The sequence below is a fragment of the Phalangium opilio genome, unplaced genomic scaffold (assembly GCF_054372755.1).
Source record: "Phalangium opilio isolate 3A_F unplaced genomic scaffold, DU_Popi_V2 ptg000019l_1, whole genome shotgun sequence".
In the NCBI taxonomy this organism is placed as follows: Eukaryota; Metazoa; Arthropoda; class Arachnida; order Opiliones; family Phalangiidae; genus Phalangium; species Phalangium opilio.
Window position 1 is genome coordinate 3,146,854 of NW_028324152.1, and position 13,143 is coordinate 3,159,996.

General features: G+C 39.1%; 49 pseudogenes; all 49 read right to left on the bottom strand.

Annotated features, from left to right (window-relative positions):
* Positions 1–234: 234 nt before the first annotated feature.
* LOC149698768 (5S ribosomal RNA) lies at positions 235–337 on the bottom strand (annotated as a pseudogene).
* A 122-nt stretch (positions 338–459) lies between these two features.
* On the bottom strand, positions 460–562 carry LOC149698769 (5S ribosomal RNA; annotated as a pseudogene).
* Positions 563–684: 122 nt separating this feature from the next.
* Positions 685–787, bottom strand: LOC149698770 (5S ribosomal RNA; annotated as a pseudogene).
* A 122-nt stretch (positions 788–909) lies between these two features.
* LOC149698771 (5S ribosomal RNA) lies at positions 910–1,012 on the bottom strand (annotated as a pseudogene).
* A 122-nt stretch (positions 1,013–1,134) lies between these two features.
* LOC149698772 (5S ribosomal RNA) lies at positions 1,135–1,237 on the bottom strand (annotated as a pseudogene).
* A 346-nt stretch (positions 1,238–1,583) lies between these two features.
* Positions 1,584–1,686, bottom strand: LOC149698773 (5S ribosomal RNA; annotated as a pseudogene).
* Positions 1,687–1,808: 122 nt separating this feature from the next.
* LOC149698774 (5S ribosomal RNA) lies at positions 1,809–1,911 on the bottom strand (annotated as a pseudogene).
* A 122-nt stretch (positions 1,912–2,033) lies between these two features.
* On the bottom strand, positions 2,034–2,136 carry LOC149698775 (5S ribosomal RNA; annotated as a pseudogene).
* A 122-nt stretch (positions 2,137–2,258) lies between these two features.
* On the bottom strand, positions 2,259–2,362 carry LOC149698776 (5S ribosomal RNA; annotated as a pseudogene).
* A 122-nt stretch (positions 2,363–2,484) lies between these two features.
* Positions 2,485–2,587, bottom strand: LOC149698777 (5S ribosomal RNA; annotated as a pseudogene).
* Positions 2,588–2,724: 137 nt separating this feature from the next.
* LOC149698778 (5S ribosomal RNA) lies at positions 2,725–2,841 on the bottom strand (annotated as a pseudogene).
* A 121-nt stretch (positions 2,842–2,962) lies between these two features.
* Positions 2,963–3,065, bottom strand: LOC149698779 (5S ribosomal RNA; annotated as a pseudogene).
* A 122-nt stretch (positions 3,066–3,187) lies between these two features.
* LOC149698780 (5S ribosomal RNA) lies at positions 3,188–3,290 on the bottom strand (annotated as a pseudogene).
* A 122-nt stretch (positions 3,291–3,412) lies between these two features.
* On the bottom strand, positions 3,413–3,515 carry LOC149698781 (5S ribosomal RNA; annotated as a pseudogene).
* Positions 3,516–3,637: 122 nt separating this feature from the next.
* On the bottom strand, positions 3,638–3,741 carry LOC149698782 (5S ribosomal RNA; annotated as a pseudogene).
* A 122-nt stretch (positions 3,742–3,863) lies between these two features.
* LOC149698783 (5S ribosomal RNA) lies at positions 3,864–3,966 on the bottom strand (annotated as a pseudogene).
* A 122-nt stretch (positions 3,967–4,088) lies between these two features.
* Positions 4,089–4,191, bottom strand: LOC149698784 (5S ribosomal RNA; annotated as a pseudogene).
* Positions 4,192–4,313: 122 nt separating this feature from the next.
* Positions 4,314–4,416, bottom strand: LOC149698785 (5S ribosomal RNA; annotated as a pseudogene).
* Positions 4,417–4,553: 137 nt separating this feature from the next.
* Positions 4,554–4,670, bottom strand: LOC149698786 (5S ribosomal RNA; annotated as a pseudogene).
* A 121-nt stretch (positions 4,671–4,791) lies between these two features.
* LOC149698787 (5S ribosomal RNA) lies at positions 4,792–4,894 on the bottom strand (annotated as a pseudogene).
* Positions 4,895–5,256: 362 nt separating this feature from the next.
* Positions 5,257–5,373, bottom strand: LOC149698788 (5S ribosomal RNA; annotated as a pseudogene).
* A 121-nt stretch (positions 5,374–5,494) lies between these two features.
* On the bottom strand, positions 5,495–5,597 carry LOC149698789 (5S ribosomal RNA; annotated as a pseudogene).
* A 362-nt stretch (positions 5,598–5,959) lies between these two features.
* LOC149698790 (5S ribosomal RNA) lies at positions 5,960–6,076 on the bottom strand (annotated as a pseudogene).
* A 121-nt stretch (positions 6,077–6,197) lies between these two features.
* Positions 6,198–6,300, bottom strand: LOC149698791 (5S ribosomal RNA; annotated as a pseudogene).
* Positions 6,301–6,662: 362 nt separating this feature from the next.
* Positions 6,663–6,765, bottom strand: LOC149698792 (5S ribosomal RNA; annotated as a pseudogene).
* A 122-nt stretch (positions 6,766–6,887) lies between these two features.
* LOC149698793 (5S ribosomal RNA) lies at positions 6,888–6,990 on the bottom strand (annotated as a pseudogene).
* Positions 6,991–7,127: 137 nt separating this feature from the next.
* LOC149698794 (5S ribosomal RNA) lies at positions 7,128–7,246 on the bottom strand (annotated as a pseudogene).
* A 122-nt stretch (positions 7,247–7,368) lies between these two features.
* Positions 7,369–7,471, bottom strand: LOC149698795 (5S ribosomal RNA; annotated as a pseudogene).
* Positions 7,472–7,592: 121 nt separating this feature from the next.
* Positions 7,593–7,695, bottom strand: LOC149698796 (5S ribosomal RNA; annotated as a pseudogene).
* A 362-nt stretch (positions 7,696–8,057) lies between these two features.
* On the bottom strand, positions 8,058–8,174 carry LOC149698797 (5S ribosomal RNA; annotated as a pseudogene).
* A 121-nt stretch (positions 8,175–8,295) lies between these two features.
* Positions 8,296–8,398, bottom strand: LOC149698798 (5S ribosomal RNA; annotated as a pseudogene).
* A 362-nt stretch (positions 8,399–8,760) lies between these two features.
* On the bottom strand, positions 8,761–8,863 carry LOC149698799 (5S ribosomal RNA; annotated as a pseudogene).
* A 122-nt stretch (positions 8,864–8,985) lies between these two features.
* Positions 8,986–9,088, bottom strand: LOC149698800 (5S ribosomal RNA; annotated as a pseudogene).
* A 138-nt stretch (positions 9,089–9,226) lies between these two features.
* On the bottom strand, positions 9,227–9,345 carry LOC149698801 (5S ribosomal RNA; annotated as a pseudogene).
* A 122-nt stretch (positions 9,346–9,467) lies between these two features.
* Positions 9,468–9,570, bottom strand: LOC149698802 (5S ribosomal RNA; annotated as a pseudogene).
* Positions 9,571–9,691: 121 nt separating this feature from the next.
* On the bottom strand, positions 9,692–9,794 carry LOC149698803 (5S ribosomal RNA; annotated as a pseudogene).
* Positions 9,795–9,931: 137 nt separating this feature from the next.
* Positions 9,932–10,034, bottom strand: LOC149698804 (5S ribosomal RNA; annotated as a pseudogene).
* Positions 10,035–10,156: 122 nt separating this feature from the next.
* On the bottom strand, positions 10,157–10,259 carry LOC149698805 (5S ribosomal RNA; annotated as a pseudogene).
* Positions 10,260–10,396: 137 nt separating this feature from the next.
* LOC149698806 (5S ribosomal RNA) lies at positions 10,397–10,515 on the bottom strand (annotated as a pseudogene).
* Positions 10,516–10,637: 122 nt separating this feature from the next.
* LOC149698807 (5S ribosomal RNA) lies at positions 10,638–10,740 on the bottom strand (annotated as a pseudogene).
* Positions 10,741–10,861: 121 nt separating this feature from the next.
* Positions 10,862–10,964, bottom strand: LOC149698808 (5S ribosomal RNA; annotated as a pseudogene).
* Positions 10,965–11,325: 361 nt separating this feature from the next.
* On the bottom strand, positions 11,326–11,444 carry LOC149698809 (5S ribosomal RNA; annotated as a pseudogene).
* A 121-nt stretch (positions 11,445–11,565) lies between these two features.
* Positions 11,566–11,668, bottom strand: LOC149698810 (5S ribosomal RNA; annotated as a pseudogene).
* Positions 11,669–11,804: 136 nt separating this feature from the next.
* LOC149698811 (5S ribosomal RNA) lies at positions 11,805–11,923 on the bottom strand (annotated as a pseudogene).
* Positions 11,924–12,044: 121 nt separating this feature from the next.
* Positions 12,045–12,147, bottom strand: LOC149698812 (5S ribosomal RNA; annotated as a pseudogene).
* A 122-nt stretch (positions 12,148–12,269) lies between these two features.
* Positions 12,270–12,372, bottom strand: LOC149698813 (5S ribosomal RNA; annotated as a pseudogene).
* A 137-nt stretch (positions 12,373–12,509) lies between these two features.
* LOC149698814 (5S ribosomal RNA) lies at positions 12,510–12,628 on the bottom strand (annotated as a pseudogene).
* Positions 12,629–12,749: 121 nt separating this feature from the next.
* LOC149698815 (5S ribosomal RNA) lies at positions 12,750–12,852 on the bottom strand (annotated as a pseudogene).
* A 122-nt stretch (positions 12,853–12,974) lies between these two features.
* LOC149698816 (5S ribosomal RNA) lies at positions 12,975–13,077 on the bottom strand (annotated as a pseudogene).
* Positions 13,078–13,143: the final 66 nt, after the last annotated feature.

Genomic DNA, 13,143 nt, shown 5'->3' on the forward strand with positions numbered 1-13,143 from the left:
AAAAGGAAAAACCCAACGGCACGCAGTGTTCCCAAGTACTGACTGCGCTCGACGCTGCTTAACTTCGGTGATCGGACGAGAACCGGTGTTTTTAGCATGATATGGCTGTTGCCGAGAGTGCTAGTTAATAATTTGAATTTATTTCACCTTCATCTTTATAAAACAATAACTAAAAGAAGATATGTTTGCTTTTTTCATATCTGGTGGAAATTAAAAGAGGAAACAAAAAGAAAAAGCCAACGGCACGCAGTGTTCCCAAGTACTGACTGCGCTCGACGCTGCTTTACTTCGGTGATCGGACGAGAACCGGTGTATTCAGCGTGATATGGCCGTTGCCGAGAGTGGTAGTTAATAATTTGAATTTAATTCACCTTCATCTTTATAAAACAATAACAAAAAGAAGATATGTTTGCTTTTTTCATATCGGGTGGAAATTAAAAGAGGAAACAAAAAGGAAAAAGCCATCGGCACGCAGTGTTCCCAAGTACTGACTGCGCTCGACGCTGCTTAACTTCGGTGATCGGACGTGAACCGGTGTATTCAGCGTGATATTGCCGTTGCCGAGAGTGCTAGTTAATGATTTGAATTTAATTAACCTTCATTTATATAAAACAATAACAAAAAGAAGATATTTTTGCTTTTTTCATATCTGGTGGAATTTAAAAGAGGAAACAAAAAGGAAAAAGCTAACGGCACGCAGTGTTCCCAAGTACTGACTGCGCTCGACGCTGCTTAACTTCGGTGATCGGACGTGAACCGGTGTATTCAGCGTGATATGGCCGTTGCCGAGAGTGTTAGTTAATAATTTGAATTTAATTAACCTTCATCTCTATAAAACAATAACAAAAAGAAGATATGTTTGCTTTTTTCATATCTGGTGGAAATTAAAAGAGGAAACAAAAAGGAAAAAGCCAACGGCACGCAGTGTTCCCAAGTACTGACTGCGCTCGACGCTGCTTAACTTCGGTGATCGGACGAGAACCGGTGTATTCAGCGTGATATTGCCGTTGCCGAGAGTGCTAGTTAATGATATGAATTTAATTAACCTTCATTTTTATAAAACAATAACAAAAAGAAGATATTTTTGCTTTTTTCATATCTGGTGGAATTTAAAAGAGGAAACAAAAAGGAAAAAGCTAACGGCACGCAGTGTTCCCAAGTACTGACTGCGCTCGACGCTGCTTAACTTCGGTGATCGGACGTGAACCGGTGTATTCAGCGTGATATGGCCGTTGCCGAGAGTGTTAGTTAATAATTTGAATTTAATTAACCTTCATCTCTATAAAACAATAACAAAAAGAAGATATGTTTGCTTTTTTCATATCTGGTGGAATTTAAAAGAGGAAACAAAAAGGAAAAACCCAACGGCACGCAGTGTTCCCAAGTACTGACTGCGCTCGACGCTGCTTAACTTCGGTGATCGGACGAGAACCGGTGTTTTTAGCATGATATGGCTGTTGCCGAGAGTGCTAGTTAATAATTTGAATTTATTTCACCTTCATCTTTATAAAACAATAACTAAAAGAAGATATGTTTGCTTTTTTCATATCTGGTGGAAATTAAAAGAGGAAACAAAAAGAAAAAGCCAACGGCACGCAGTGTTCCCAAGTACTGACTGCGCTCGACGCTGCTTTACTTCGGTGATCGGACGAGAACCGGTGTATTCAGCGTGATATGGCCGTTGCCGAGAGTGCTAGTTAATGATTTGAATTTAATTAACCTTCATTTTTATAAAACAATAACAAAAAGAAGATATTTTTGCTTTTTTCATATCTGGTGGAATTTAAAAGAGGAAACAAAAAGGAAAAAGCTAACGGCACGCAGTGTTCCCAAGTACTGACTGCGCTCGACGCTGCTTAACTTCGGTGATCGGACGTGAACCGGTGTATTCAGCGTGATATGGCCGTTGCCGAGAGTGTTAGTTAATAATTTGAATTTAATTAACCTTCATCTCTATAAAACAATAACAAAAAGAAGATATGTTTGCTTTTTTCATATCTGGTGGAAATTAAAAGAGGAAACAAAAAGGAAAAAGCCAACGGCACGCAGTGTTCCCAAGTAATGACTGCGCTCGACGCTGCTTAACTTCGGTGATCGGACGAGAACCGGTGTATTCAGCGTGATATTGCCGTTGCCGAGAGTGCTAGTTAATGATTTGAATTTAATTAACCTTCATTTTTATAAAACAATAACAAAAAGAAGATATTTTTGCTTTTTTCATATCTGGTGGAATTTAAAAGAGGAAACAAAAAGGAAAAAGCTAACGGCACGCAGTGTTCCCAAGTACTGACTGCGCTCGACGCTGCTTAACTTCGGTGATCGGACCGTGAACCGGTGTATTCAGCGTGATATGGCCGTTGCCGAGAGTGTTAGTTAATAATTTGAATTTAATTAACCTTCATCTCTATAAAACAATAACAAAAAGAAGATATGTTTGCTTTTTTCATATCTGGTGGAAATTAAAAGAGGAAACAAAAAGGAAAAAGCCAACGGCACGCAGTGTTCCCAAGTACTGACTGCGCTCGAGGCTGCTTAACTTCGGTGATCGGACGTGAACCGGTGTTTTCAGCATGATATGGCCGTTGCCGAGAGTGCTTGTTAATAATTCGAATTTAAATTAAGTAAGACAAATTAACCTTCATCTTTTTAAAACAACAACAAAAAGAAAATATGTTTGCTTTTTTCATATCTATTGGAATTTAAAAGAGGAAAAAAAAGTGAAAAAGCCAACGGCACGCAGTGTTCCTAAGTGGTCTCCCTCCCATACTGACTGCGCTCGACGCTGCTTAACTTCGGTGATCGGACGAGAACCGGGGTTTTCAGCATGATATGGCCGTTGCCGAGAGTGCTAGTTAATAATTTGAATTTATTTCACCTTCATCTTTATAAAACAATAACTAAAAGAAGATATGTTTGCTTTTTTCATATCTGGTGGAAATTAAAAGAGGAAACAAAAAGAAAAAGCCAACGGCACGCAGTGTTCCCAAGTACTGACTGCGCTCGACGCTGCTTAACTTCGGTGATCGGACGAGAACCGGTGTATTCAGCGTGATATTGCCGTTGCCGAGAGTGCTAGTTAATGATTTGAATTTAATTAACCTTCATTTTTATAAAACAATAACAAAAAGAAGATATTTTTGCTTTTTTCATATCTGGTGGAATTTAAAAGAGGAAACAAAAAGGAAAAAGCTAACGGCACGCAGTGTTCCCAAGTACTGACTGCGCTCGACGCTGCTTAACTTCGGTGACCGGACGTGAACCGGTGTATTCAGCGTGATATGGCCGTTGCCGAGAGTGTTAGTTAATAATTTGAATTTAATTAACCTTCATCTCTATAAAACAATAACAAAAAGAAGATATGTTTGCTTTTTTCATATCTGGTGGAAATTAAAAGAGGAAACAAAAAGGAAAAAGCCAACGGCACGCAGTGTTCCCAAGTAATGACTGCGCTCGACGCTGCTTAACTTCGGTGATCGGACGAGAACCGGTGTATTCAGCGTGATATTGCCGTTGCCGAGAGTGCTAGTTAATGATTTGAATTTAATTAACCTTCATTTTTATAAAACAATAACAAAAAGAAGATATTTTTGCTTTTTTCATATCTGGTGGAATTTAAAAGAGGAAACAAAAAGGAAAAAGCTAACGGCACGCAGTGTTCCCAAGTACTGACTGCGCTCGACGCTGCTTAACTTCGGTGATCGGACCGTGAACCGGTGTATTCAGCGTGATATGGCCGTTGCCGAGAGTGTTAGTTAATAATTTGAATTTAATTAACCTTCATCTCTATAAAACAATAACAAAAAGAAGATATGTTTGCTTTTTTCATATCTGGTGGAAATTAAAAGAGGAAACAAAAAGGAAAAAGCCAACGGCACGCAGTGTTCCCAAGTACTGACTGCGCTCGACGCTGCTTAACTTCGGTGATCGGACGAGAACCGGTGTATTCAGCGTGATATTGCCGTTGCCGAGAGTGCTAGTTAATGATTTGAATTTAATTAACCTTCATTTTTATAAAACAATAACAAAAAGAAGATATTTTTGCTTTTTTCATATCTGGTGGAATTTAAAAGAGGAAACAAAAAGGAAAAAGCTAACGGCACGCAGTGTTCCCAAGTACTGACTGCGCTCGACGCTGCTTAACTTCGGTGACCGGACGTGAACCGGTGTATTCAGCGTGATATGGCCGTTGCCGAGAGTGTTAGTTAATAATTTGAATTTAATTAACCTTCATCTCTATAAAACAATAACAAAAAGAAGATATGTTTGCTTTTTTCATATCTGGTGGAAATTAAAAGAGGAAACAAAAAGGAAAAAGCCAACGGCACGCAGTGTTCCCAAGTACTGACTGCGCTCGAGGCTGCTTAACTTCGGTGATCGGACGTGAACCGGTGTTTTCAGCATGATATGGCCGTTGCCGAGAGTGCTTGTTAATAATTCGAATTTAAATTAAGTGAGACAAATTAACCTTCATCTTTTTAAAACAACAACAAAAAGAAAATATGTTTGCTTTTTTCATATCTATTGGAATTTAAAAGAGGAAAAAAAAGTGAAAAAGCCAACGGCACGCAGTGTTCCTAAGTGGTCTCCCTCCCATACTGACTGCGCTCGACGCTGCTTAACTTCGGTGATCGGACGAGAACCGGGGTTTTCAGCATGATATGGCCGTTGCCGAGAGTGCTAGTTAATAATTTGAATTTATTTCACCTTCATCTTTATAAAACAATAACTAAAAGAAGATATGTTTGCTTTTTTCATATCTGGTGGAAATTAAAAGAGGAAACAAAAAGAAAAAGCCAACGGCACGCAGTGTTCCCAAGTACTGACTGCGCTCGACGCTGCTTTACTTCGGTGATCGGACGAGAACCGGTGTATTCAGCGTGATATGGCCGTTGCCGAGAGTGGTAGTTAATAATTTGAATTTAATTCACCTTCATCTTTATAAAACAATAACAAAAAGAAGATATGTTTGCTTTTTTCATATCTGGTGGAATTTTAAAGAGGAAACAAAAAGGAAAAAGCTAACGGCACGCAGTGTTCCCACGTACTGACTGCGCTCGAGGCTGCTTAACTTCGGTGATCGGACGTGAACCGGTGTTTTCAGCATGATATGGCCGTTGCCGAGAGTGCTTGTTAATAATTCGAATTTAAATTAAGTGAGACAAATTAACCTTCATCTTTTTAAAACAACAACAAAAAGAAAATATGTTTGCTTTTTTCATATCTATTGGAATTTAAAAGAGGAAAAAAAAGTGAAAAAGCCAACGGCACGCAGTGTTCCTAAGTGGTCTCCCTCCCATACTGACTGCGCTCGACGCTGCTTAACTTCGGTGATCGGACGAGAACCGGGGTTTTCAGCATGATATGGCCGTTGCCGAGAGTGTTAGTTAATAATTTGAATTTATTTCACCTTCATCTTTATAAAACAATAACTAAAAGAAGATATGTTTGCTTTTTTCATATCTGGTGGAAATTAAAAGAGGAAACAAAAAGAAAAAGCCAACGGCACGCAGTGTTCCCAAGTACTGACTGCGCTCGACGCTGCTTTACTTCGGTGATCGGACGAGAACCGGTGTATTCAGCGTGATATGGCCGTTGCCGAGAGTGGTAGTTAATAATTTGAATTTAATTCACCTTCATCTTTATAAAACAATAACAAAAAGAAGATATGTTTGCTTTTTTCATATCTGGTGGAATTTTAAAGAGGAAACAAAAAGGAAAAAGCTAACGGAACGCAGTGTTCCCACGTACTGACTGCGCTCGAGGCTGCTTAACTTCGGTGATCGGACGTGAACCGGTGTTTTCAGCATGATATGGCCGTTGCCGAGAGTGCTTGTTAATAATTCGAATTTAAATTAAGTGAGACAAATTAACCTTCATCTTTTTAAAACAACAACAAAAAGAAAATATGTTTGCTTTTTTCATATCTATTGGAATTTAAAAGAGGAAAAAAAAGTGAAAAAGCCAACGGCACGCAGTGTTCCTAAGTGGTCTCCCTCCCATACTGACTGCGCTCGACGCTGCTTAACTTCGGTGATCGGACGAGAACCGGGGTTTTCAGCATGATATGGCCGTTGCCGAGAGTGCTAGTTAATAATTTGAATTTATTTCACCTTCATCTTTATAAAACAATAACTAAAAGAAGATATGTTTGCTTTTTTCATATCTGGTGGAAATTAAAAGAGGAAACAAAAAGAAAAAGCCAACAGCACGCAGTGTTCCCAAGTACTGACTGCGCTCGACGCTGCTTTACTTCGGTGATCGGACGAGAACCGGTGTATTCAGCGTGATATGGCCGTTGCCGAGAGTGGTAGTTAATAATTTGAATTTAATTCACCTTCATCTTTATAAAACAATAACAAAAAGAAGATATGTTTGCTTTTTTCATATCTGGTGGAATTTTAAAGAGGAAACAAAAAGGAAAAAGCTAACGGCACGCAGTGTTCCCACGTACTGACTGCGCTCGACGCTGCTTAACTTCGGTGATCGGACAAGAACCGGTGTTTTCAGCATGATATGGCCGTTGCCGAGAGTGCTAGTTAATAATTCGAATTTAAATTAAGTGAGACAAATTCACCTTCATCTTTATAAAACAATAACAAAAAGAAGATATGTTTGCTTTTTTCATATCTGGTGGAAATTAAAAGAGGAAACAAAAAGGAAAAAGCCAACGGCACGCAGTGTTCCCAAGTACTGACTGCGCTCGACGCTGCTTAACTTCGGTGATCGGACGTGAACCGGTGTATTCAGCGTGATATGGCCGTTGCCGAGAGTGCTAGTTAAAAATTTGAATTTAATTAACCTTCATTTTTATAAAACAATAACAAAAAGAAGATATGTTTGCTTTTTTCAGATCTGGTGGAATTTAAAACAGGAAACAAAAAGGAAAAAGCTAACGGCACGCAGTGTTCCCAAGTACTGACTGCGCTCGACGCTGCTTAACTTCGGTGATCGGACGAGAACCGGTGTTTTCAGCATGATATGGCCGTTGCCGAGAGTGCTAGTTAATAATTCGAATTTAAATTAAGTGAGACAAATTAACCTTCATCTTTTTAAAACAATAACAAAATGAAAATATGTTTGCTTTTTTCATATCTATTGGATTTTAAAAGAGGAAAAAAAAGTGAAAAAGCCAACGGCACGCAGTGTTCCTAAGTGTTCTCCCTCCCAAGTACTGACTGCGCTCAACGCTGCTTAACTTCGGTGATCGGACGAGAACCGGTGTATTCAGCGTGATATGGCCGTTGCTGAGAGTGGTAGTTAATAATTTGAATTTAATTCACCTTCATCTTTATAAAACAATAACAAAAAGAAGATATGTTTGCTTTTTTCATATCTGGTGGAAATTAAAAGAGGAAACAAAAAGGAAAAAGCCAACGGCACGCAGTGTTCCCAAGTACTGACTGCGCTCGACGCTGCTTAACTTCGGTGATCGGACGAGAACCGGTGTTTTCAGCATGATATGGCCGATGCCGAGAGTGCTAGTTAATAATTTGAATTTATTTCACCTTCATCTTTATAAAACAATAACTAAAAGAAGATATGTTTGCTTTTTTCATATCTGGTGGAAATTAAAAGAGGAAACAAAAAGAAAAAGCCAACGGCACGCAGTGTTCCCAAGTACTGACTGCGCTCGACGCTGCTTTACTTCGGTGATCGGACGAGAACCGGTGTATTCAGCGTGATATGGCCGTTGCCGAGAGTGGTAGTTAATAATTTGAATTTAATTCACCTTCATCTTTATAAAACAATAACAAAAAGAAGATATGTTTGCTTTTTTCATATCTGGTGGAATTTTAAAGAGGAAACAAAAAGGAAAAAGCTAACGGCACGCAGTGTTCCCACGTACTGACTGCGCTCGAGGCTGCTTAACTTCGGTGATCGGACGTGAACCGGTGTTTTCAGCATGATATGGCCGTTGCCGAGAGTGCTTGTTAATAATTCGAATTTAAATTAAGTGAGACAAATTAACCTTCATCTTTTTAAAACAACAACAAAAAGAAAATATGTTTGCTTTTTTCATATCTATTGGAATTTAAAAGAGGAAAAAAAAGTGAAAAAGCCAACGGCACGCAGTGTTCCTAAGTGGTCTCCCTCCCATACTGACTGCGCTCGACGCTGCTTAACTTCGGTGATCGGACGAGAACCGGGGTTTTCAGCATGATATGGCCGTTGCCGAGAGTGCTAGTTAATAATTTGAATTTATTTCACCTTCATCTTTATAAAACAATAACTAAAAGAAGATATGTTTGCTTTTTTCATATCTGGTGGAAATTAAAAGAGGAAACAAAAAGAAAAAGCCAACAGCACGCAGTGTTCCCAAGTACTGACTGCGCTCGACGCTGCTTTACTTCGGTGATCGGACGAGAACCGGTGTATTCAGCGTGATATGGCCGTTGCCGAGAGTGGTAGTTAATAATTTGAATTTAATTCACCTTCATCTTTATAAAACAATAACAAAAAGAAGATATGTTTGCTTTTTTCATATCTGGTGGAATTTTAAAGAGGAAACAAAAAGGAAAAAGCTAACGGCACGCAGTGTTCCCACGTACTGACTGCGCTCGACGCTGCTTAACTTCGGTGATCGGACAAGAACCGGTGTTTTCAGCATGATATGGCCGTTGCCGAGAGTGCTAGTTAATAATTCGAATTTAAATTAAGTGAGACAAATTCACCTTCATCTTTATAAAACAATAACAAAAAGAAGATATGTTTGCTTTTTTCATATCTGGTGGAAATTAAAAGAGGAAACAAAAAGGAAAAAGCCAACGGCACGCAGTGTTCCCAAGTACTGACTGCGCTCGACGCTGCTTAACTTCGGTGATCGGACGTGAACCGGTGTATTCAGCGTGATATGGCCGTTGCCGAGAGTGCTAGTTAATAATTTGAATTTAATTAACCTTCATTTTTATAAAACAATAACAAAAAGAAGATATGTTTGCTTTTTTCATATCTGGTGGAATTTAAAACAGGAAACAAAAAGGAAAAAGCTAACGGCACGCAGTGTTCCCAAGTACTGACTGCGCTCGACGCTGCTTAACTTCGGTGATCGGACGAGAACCGGTGTTTTCAGCATGATATGGCCGTTGCCGAGAGTGCTAGTTAATAATTCGAATTTAAATTAAGTGAGACAAATTAACCTTCATCTTTTTAAAACAATAACAAAATGAAAATATGTTTGCTTTTTTCATATCTATTGGATTTTAAAAGAGGAAAAAAAAAGTGAAAAAGCCAATGGCACGCAGTGTTCCTAAGTGTTCTCCCTCCCAAGTACTGACTGCGCTCAACGCTGCTTAACTTCGGTGATCGGACGAGAACCGGTGTATTCAGCGTGATATGGCCGTTGCTGAGAGTGGTAGTTAATAATTTGAATTTAATTCACCTTCATCTTTATAAAACAATAACAAAAAGAAGATATGTTTGCTTTTTTCATATCTGGTGGAAATTAAAAGAGGAAACAAAAAGGAAAAAGCCAACGGCACGCAGTGTTCCCAAGTACTGACTGCGCTCGACGCTGCTTAACTTCGGTGATCGGACGAGAACCGGTGTTTTCAGCATGATATGGCCGATGCCGAGAGTGCTAGTTAATAATTTGAATTTAATTCATCTCATCTTTATAAAACAATTTCAAAATGAAGATATGTTTGCTTTTTTCATATCTGGTGGAAATTTAAAGAGGAAACACAAAGGAAAAAGCCAACGGCACGCAGTGTTCCCAAGTACTGACTGCGCTCGACGCTGCTTAACTTCGGTGATCGGACGAGAACCGGTGTTTTCAGCATGATATGGCCGTTGCCGAGAATGCTAGTTAATAATTCGAATTTAAATTAAGTGAGACAAATTCACCTTCATCTTTATAAAACAATAACAAAAAGAAGATATGTTTGCTTTTTTCATATCTGGTGGAAATTAAAAGAGGAAACAAAAAGGAAAAAGCCAACGGCACGCAGTGTTCCCAAGTACTGACTGCGCTCGACGCTGCTTAACTTCGGTGATCGGACGTGAACCGGTGTATTCAGCGTGATATGGCCGTTGCCGAGAGTGCTAGTTAATAATTTGAATTTAATTACCCTTCATTTTTATAAAACAATAACAAAAAGAAGATATGTTTGCTTTTTTCATATCTGGTGGAATTTAAAACAGGAAACAAAAAGGAAAAAGCCAACGGCACGCAGCGTTCCCAAGTACTGACTGCGCTCGACGCTGCTTAACTTCGGTGATCGGACGAGAACCGGTGTTTTCAGCATGATATGGCCGTTGCCGAGAGTGCTAGTTAATAATTCTAATTTAAATTAAGTGAGACAAATTAACCTTCATCTTTTTAAAACAATAACTAAATGAAAATATGTTTGCTTTCTTCATATCTATTGGATTTTAAAAGAGGAAAAAAAAGTGAAAAAGCCAACGGCACGCAGTGTTCCTAAGTGTTCTCCCTCCCAAGTACTGACTGCGCTCAACGCTGCTTAATTTCGGTGATCGGACGAGAACCGGTGTATTCAGCGTGATATGGCCGTTGCTGAGAGTGGTAGTTAATAATTTGAATTTAATTCACCTTCATCTTTATAAAACAATAACAAAAAGAAGATATGTTTGCTTTTTTCATATCTGGTGGAAATTAAAAGAGGAAACAAAAAGGAAAAAGCCAACGGCACGCAGTGTTCCCAAGTACTGACTGCGCTCGACGCTGCTTAACTTCGGTGATCGGACGAGAACCGGTGTTTTCAGCATGATATGGCCGATGCCGAGAGTGCTAGTTAATAATTTGAATTTAATTCATCTCATCTTTATAAAACAATTTCAAAATGAAGATATGTTTGCTTTTTTCATATCTGGTGGAAATTAAAAGAGGAAACACAAAGGAAAAAGCCAACGGCACGCAGTGTTCCCAAGTACTGACTGCGCTCGACGCTGCTTAACTTCGGTGATCGGACGTGAACCGGTGTATTCAGCGTGATATGGCCGTTGCCGAGAGTGCTAGTTAATAATTTGAATTTAATTAACCTTCATCTCTATAAAACAATAAAAAAAGAAGATACGTTTGCTTTTTTCATATCTATTGGAATTTAAAAGAGGAAACAAAAAGGAAAAAGCTAACGGCACGCAGTGTTCCCACGTACTGACTGCGCTCGAGGCTGCTTAACTTCGGTGATCGGACGTGAACCGGTGTTTTCAGCATGATATGGCCGTTGCCGAGAGTGCTTGTTAATAATTCGAATTTAAATTAAGTGAGACAAATTAACCTTCATCTTTTTAAAACAATAACAAAATGAAAATTTGTTTGCTTTTTTCATATCTATTGGATTTTAAAAGAGGAAAAAGAAGTGAAAAAGCCAACGGCACGCAGTGTTCCTAAGTGTTCTCCCTCCCAAGTACTGACTGCGCTCGACGCTGCTTAACTTCGGTGATCGGAGGAGAACCGTCGTTTTCTGCGTGATATGGCCGTTGCCGAGAGTGCTAGTTAATAATTCGAATTTAATTCATCTCATCTTTATAAAACAATAACAAAAAGAAGATATGTTTGCTTTTTTCATATCTGGTGGAAATTAAAAGAGGAAACAAAAAGGAAAAAGCCAACGGCACGCAGTGTTCCGAAGTACTGACTGCGCTCGACGCTGCTTAACTTCGGTGATCGGACGAGAACCGTCGTTTTCAGCGTGATATGGCCGTTGCCGAGAGTGCTAGTTAATAATTCGAATTTAAACTAAGTGAGACAATTTAACCTTCATCTTTTTAAAACAATAACAAAAAGAAAATATGTTTGCTTTTTTCATATCTATTGGAATTTAAAAGAGGAAAAAAAGTGAAAAAGCCAACGGCACGAAGTGTTCCTAAGTGGTCTCCCTCCCAAGTACTGACTGCGCTCGACGCTGCTTAACTTCGGTGATCGGACGTGAACCGGTGTTTTCAGCATGATATGGCCGATGCCGAGAGTGCTAGTTAATAATTTGAATTTAATTCATCTCATATTTATAAAACAATTTCAAAAAGAAGATATGTTTGCTTTTTTCATATCTGGTGGAAATTAAAAGAGGAAACACAAAGGAAAAAGCCAACGGCACGCAGTGTTCCCAAGTACTGACTGCGCTCGAAGCTGCTTAACTTCGGTGATCGGACGAGAACCGGTGTATTCAGCGTGATATGGCCGTTGCCGAGAGTGCTAGTTAATAATTTGAATTTAATTAACCTTCATCTCTATAAAACAATAACAAAAAGAAGATATGTTTGCTTTTTTCATATCTGGTGGAATTTAAAAGAGGAAACAAAAAGGAAAAAGCTAACGGCACGCAGTGTTCCCACGTACTGACTGCGCTCGAGGCTGCTTAACTTCGGTGATCGGACGAGAACCGGTGTTTTCAGCATGATATGGCCGTTGCCGAGAGTGCTTGTTAATAATTCGAATTTAAATTAAGTGAGACAAATTAACCTTCATCTTTTTAAAACAATAACAAAATGAAAATTTGTTTGCTTTTTTCATATCTATTGGATTTTAAAAGAGGAAAAAGAAGTGAAAAAGCCAACGGCACGCAGTGTTCCTAAGTGTTCTCCCTCCCAAGTACTGACTGCGCTCGACGCTGCTTAACTTCGGTGATCGGAGGAGAACCGTCGTTTTCTGCGTGATATGGCCGTTGCCGAGAGTGCTAGTTAATAATTCGAATTTAATTCATCTCATCTTTATAAAACAATAACAAAAAGAAGATATGTTTGCTTTTTTCATATCTGGTGGAAATTAAAAGAGGAAACAAAAAGGAAAAAGCCAACGGCACGCAGTGTTCCCAAGTACTGACTGCGCTCGACGCTGCTTAACTTCGGTGATCGGACGTGAACCGGTGTATTCAGCGTGATATGGCCGTTGCCGAGAGTGCTAGTTAATAATTTGAATTTAATTAACCTTCATTTTTATAAAACAATAACAAAAAGAAGATATGTTTGCTTTTTTCATATCTGGTGGAATTTAAAACAGGAAACAAAAAGGAAAAAGCTAACGGCACGCAGTGTTCCCAAGTACTGACTGCGCTCGACGCTGCTTAACTTCGGTGATCGGACGAGAACCGGTGTTTTCAGCATGATATGGCCGTTGCCGAGAGTGCTAGTTAATAATTCGAATTTAAATTAAGTGAGACAAATTAACCTTCATCTTTTTAAAAC